The sequence below is a fragment of the Palaemon carinicauda genome, unplaced genomic scaffold (assembly GCF_036898095.1).
Source record: "Palaemon carinicauda isolate YSFRI2023 unplaced genomic scaffold, ASM3689809v2 scaffold210, whole genome shotgun sequence".
NCBI classification, from domain to species: domain Eukaryota; kingdom Metazoa; phylum Arthropoda; class Malacostraca; order Decapoda; family Palaemonidae; genus Palaemon; species Palaemon carinicauda.
In genome coordinates this window covers 69,140-75,139 of record NW_027169702.1, presented here as the reverse complement: position 1 = coordinate 75,139, position 6,000 = coordinate 69,140, and positions in this window count along the sequence as shown.

Sequence of the window (6,000 nt, the reverse complement as noted above, 5' to 3'; positions counted from 1 at the left end):
GAGTAAGGGAGGAATGTAGGTCCGTTGATTGCGTGACACAGAGTAAGGGAGGAATGTAGGTCCGTTGATTGCGTGTCACAGAGTAAGGGAGGAATGTAGATGCATTGATTGTGTGACACCGGGTAAAGGAGGAATGTAGATCCATTGATTACGTGTCACAGAGTAAAGGAGGAATGTAGATCCGTTGATTGTGTGACACCGGGTAAAGGAGGAATGTAGATCCATTGATTACGTGTCACAGAGTAAAGGAGGAATGTAGATCCGTTGATTGTGTGACACCGGGTAAAGGAGGAATGTAGATCCATTGATTGCGTGTAATTTGCTTTCGTATCTTTTGGTTACAGCTATTCATTGTTTTGTTCTTTATCAATATTCTATTGATTTTAAAGGTTAGACTGGCTACCAAAAACAAATCCTTTCTGTACTAAAACTTTCTTATTGTTTCCTGAAAGCTATGTAAGAAACACTCTAAGTAGAAATAAAAAGACTTTAAAAGAAGGACCAGTTATGATAAACTACAAAATACTCTATTGTTTATTTCAACATCTGTAAAGTATTTTAAAAGCATGTTGAAAAAAAAACTTGTGTATACTCCTGTTATACAGGACCAGATAAAGTAAAGTATTTGATGTGGTTTGAAACAGAAAATACAAATTTTTATATATTTGAAATTCTTTTCCAGGAATGCCACTGTGGCAGGCGAAGTGAAGTATTTTTCCTGCGTACATTTGAGACACGCCGCTTTGGAACAGAATAAGACATGCCTTCGGGCCTACCTGTAAGTATGGGATATATTTCCGTGAATAGAATTGATGTTCATACAATGTACATTACTGTAGTAGCATTATTTTATGAAATAAGAGTTGTTCTTACTCGGCGGTGTAATTCGAAAACTGTGACACTCGGGCCGGAAGTGTAGGGTCCTGTTCAGTAAGCACAGCGCCCTCATGGGACAAAAGAGCGTCTCTCGCCATTATTTAAAGGACTAGGGTTTGTGTGGCTAGGACTCTTGGACAGAAGGGAAATTAAAACTAACCTTAAATCTTGCTTGAGGGTACACTCGAGCGCACTATTCTCTCGTTTCTCTTCCTCTGTTATTTTTCAGTTTTTATAGTTTGTATATGAAAGATTTATTTTAATGTTGTTATTGTTCTTAAACTTCTCTTGTAGTTTTTCCCTATTTCCTTTCATCATTGAGCTATTTTCCCTGTTGGAGCCCTTGGGCTTATAGCATTTCTGCTTTTTCAACTAGGGTTGTAGCTTAGCCAGTAATAATTAATAATAATAATAAACAATCAATATTAAAAAGAAACTCCAACAATCACACTTATTGCTATAATATTTATAACTAAATCAATTAGATAAAGCAACAATATTCAAATGAACCAACAAAAACATTAACAAAACTGAAAACTAAAACTATAACCGCAACTGGATAATATATAAGTATGTATGTGTACTTTATATACTGTATATAGTAATACAGATACCGTTGTCCAGACGAACTAAGCCGAACTGTCTTTAACGGCACAGCCACAACTCTGTGGCAAATAGAACACTCTCGGGCAATCTGGCACAACTGCCTCAGTTAATCGGTATTAATCATTATCGTCGTCATCATCCATCCAGGAGAAATTATTTATACAAGCCAGGTCATCAAAGGTTATACAATCCTCAAGAACAGTCTAATAAATGTCACTTATGATAATCCTGGCCAGCAATAATTAGAATTTAAAATGCAAAGAAAAAACACGTACGGACACTCCTAGCCAACTAAACTTATCTTACTATAATCAAAGATAAATAATAAACTATCTATCATTCACAATCACCCCAAAGGCAAAGAAAACAATTCTGTACTTACCAATATAATAGATAAACACTTCCAAAGCTGGTAGAAAAAAGGATGAATCCAGTATATGAACACACAACTGCCTCTGGCTGTAGTCAATAAAAGAAAACCTTTGCTCAAGACATTCACTACTGGTCTAAACTAGCTACAAGAAGTAAACAAACAACCTTAATTATACCAGCAGTCTTTCTCACTACAAACAGTCGTTACACTAATTACCTCTCTCTCTCTCTCTCTCTCTCTCTCTCTCTCTCTCTCTCTCTCTCTCTCTCTCTCACAAAAATATTTGGCAAAAAAAAGAAAAAATAGAAAAAAATAACATAAAAAGTTGATCCTCCACATACCTCACCTCCCCTTACTTTGCCAAATCCTTCTGTCACAAACACTTTTTTTTTTTTCCCTTACCCAATCATATTCGGGAACAGGACCTTTGCTTCGAGTAACTGGGCCTTCATTTACTCTCTCTTTTACTTCTTCCATATCGCTATCATTCATTGTATTATTAAGATTCCCATCTATACTTCTATCATCCAGTTTATCATGCACTATCCCATCTACCTCATTCTCGTGCACTAACCAATGCTTGTAAAGTACGCTTAATTTACAGTCTTTTTAACTGACGAAAGCCAAGCAACATATACTGCTGTGCTTGACCAATTGAAAAACTTAATAACTCCAGAAACCTTCTTGGTTGATTTTAAAATAGCTATGATTAATAATCTGCACACAGTTTTTCCTCAAACTCAAGTGTTGCTTTTTTCACTTGAGTCAAAACATCTACAGAAAGATATAAATTCACAGGTTTCAGCTGCGGTATCAAAATGATAAAATAGAGTTTTCTGTCAAGATGAAAATGGTAGCTGCCATTCAAAGGCTTAAAGGCCGTTCGTGAATGGCAGAGGTGAGGGACAGTGACATTGCCCTATCAAGCAGGACAATGCCATAGAGACTGACCATATATATATAATATGATCAGCACCCAAGGCCCCTCTCCAACCTAGCTAGGACCAAGGAGGGTCAGGCAATGGCTGCTGATGACTCAGCAGATAGAGCTATAGGCTCCCCCAAATCCCCCATCCTTAGCTCACAAGGATGGTGAGGTTGCAGCAACCAAAGAAACTAATGAGTTTGAGTGGGACTCCCCAGTCTGGCGTTCACCAGTCAGGGATGTTACCACATCGGCCACCACAATTGCTTTTGTTCTATCTCATGATGTTGAAAAGGCTTTTATTATTATTACAAGCTAGGCTATAATCCTAGCTGTCCTTTGGAGTGGTTGCCCTCGGGGGAATAATTGTCCTAGACTCGACAGTTAGATGCTCCTACCAATATGTGCAACAGCAGTTCTAGCTTTGCCCAAGTAAATCTTCTGTTAAAGGACTGAGGTTTGTATAGTTGGGAAAATTACAAATTACTTTATATTTATGATATTTTCACTTCCCATTGTGGTCAAACTTGGACTCCCAAATGGTAGACGATGTTGTGAGGTTGCTACCAATTGGTTCATAAAAATAACAAAAGATGTATTTGATATTGATGCGAAGTGGAAACTTATGTCCGTTATAGAAGTTATAAATTAGTAAATATCTTAATTGTTGTAAGGAAACATTTCTTACCCTTTTATCAAAAAGAGGTAAAAGGGTGAATTTTTTTTTGTATCTGATATAGAAAATTTCCAGCTTGTAGTAATGAGTCAATATGGGTTTTTTTTAACATGATTCAAGACAGTATGAAAAGTTCAGTACTGTAGTCCCTAACTTCCAAGGAGTTTTAGGTGTCTGGTTTTCTGCTCAGCACTTTCAGTGCACCTGATTTTGAGTGCTATTGGCATTACCTGATGGTCTTTGAAGTGTCCTTGCAACCCCCCTAGACTGGACCTCCTTTTTAGCCTTCTACCTCAAGTCTATCGTCGCCTCCTTTCTACCGTCCAATCTCTGCCATGTTCAACAGTTTCAACTCGGCAGTCAGGGGCTTTACTTGCCCCCAGTGCTAAGCCACTTTATGGGGTCCTATGACTGACCGGACTGTACTACATTGGATTCTTTTCTCTGGTTACGGTTCATTTTCCCTTTTCCTACACATGCACACTGAATAGTCTGGTCTATTCTTTACAGATTCTCCCATCCTCATATGCCTGACAACACTAAGATTACCAAACAATTCTTCACCGAAGGGGTTAACTACTGCACTGTAATTGTTCAGTGGCCACTTTCCTCTTGGGAAGGGTAGAAGAGAGACTTTAGGTATGGTAAGCAGCTCTTCTAGGAGAAGGACACTCCAAAATCAAACCATTGTTCTCTAGTCTTGGGTAGTGCCATTTTCTCTGTACCCTTCTATATAATTTCTCTTCCTCTTCTTTTGTTAAAGTTTTTTATAGTTTATATAGGAGATATTTATTTTCATGTTACTCTTCTTAAAATATTTTATTTACATTTTTCCCTTTCCTCACTGAGCTATTTTCCCTGTTACGATAACTGTATTTTGAATATGTTAAGTGATGATTTTGTTCCAAATTCAGAAGATGCCAGTGTCGTCCGTAAAAATTGCAACGTGTAGTGTATGAAAAAATCATAGAATTGATCACAGTATTTGACGGTTTACTATACATAGTTGCAGTATTTGACTTTACTTAAGTGGTCGTAGTATTTACCCGTATGAATATTTGCCTGCATTTAAATGGTTGTGATATTTGCCTGTTTAAAATTTACAATAATGTTGAAATTCCTTCCAGATTCAGTGGTTCAATAAATACAACAAAAATCTGGCGAATTACATGAGGTCCCTCGGAGAAGGTTGTGGGTTGGATCTCACCCAAGACATAAAGCCTCCCAAAAATTTATACATTGAGGTAAGCACAATATTTTCTTCCTTATATATTCATGCATTTGAAGTACTGTAGTATGGTATAAATAACCTTGCATTTAACCCTTCTACCCCCAATGGACGTACTGGTACGTTTCACAAAACTCATCGGTTAACCCCCATGGACGTACCGGTACGTCCTTGCTAAAAACTGCTATTTGCATTTTTTTTTTTCATATTTTTGGTAATTTTATGAGAAACTCCAGGCATTTTCCAAAATAATAAGACCAACCTGACCTCTCTATGACGAAAATTAAGGCTGTCAGCGCAATCTAAAAAAAATATTGCAAAACGTGTTTGGCAAAAAAAAAAAAAAAAAACGGTTGGGGGTTAAGGGTTGGAAAGTTCCAAATAGCTTGGGGGTAAAAAGGTTAAAATCATGATAATGATTTTCAGTTTTATCAGATGTTCAAACTTACAGCAAATGTTTATTTTTTTTTTTTTGTGTTGAACAGGTTGATAAAGTCTCTCTTCATGGTTTACATGACAGATTTATTTTAATGTCACCAATCTTTAGATATTTCATATTCATTATTTCTCTTACAGTTTGTTCATTTCCTTTCCCTGTTAGGTTTTTTCCCTTTTGGAGCCTTTGGGCTTATACCATCCTGCTTTTCCAACTAGGGTTGTAGCTTAGCTAGTAATAATTAATTTTAGGTTAAGGCAGAATTATAGTGTGTTTACTTCCGGTTAGACAAAATATGTCCCCCTTCATTCTCAGTTCTGGACTTTCTTCCTGATGTTAATTCTATTTTTTTCTAAACGAATACAAACTGTATTTGTTTTTATATGAATGCAAACTTTCATTCGTTAATAGAAGTACTGTATAACAAAGCGGGAACTTGGATGTTGAAATGTATAGTGAGGTGGTGGTAGCATGGCTGTGAGTACCGACAAGTAACTACCGACATAAATCTCTATCTCTAGTATTGGCTGTTTTGAACATTTTCTGATTTTTCTTATCAGAAGCGTTTGCCGTCTGCTTATGGTGGAAACCCCACGTGCCGACATGTGGGTCTGCCCTGATAAACCTGCTGGCTTGCTGTTGGCCCCATCTCTTTTGTCCTTTTTTGCAGGGGGCATGATTGCCCACAGTAATCCCCCTGTGATGAGTGTAGGTCATAGCCTCCTTTTATATTGGTTTGATTACAGTTGAAGGAAAAAGAAGTCTAAAAGAGAAATTGTCTTTAGTGGCAAATTTGTTTAAGCTGTTCCCAAAGAAGCTTTTTAGCTCTTTCTCTCCCCACCGGCACTCAGACTGGTGCACTTTTCTTTATAACCTAACC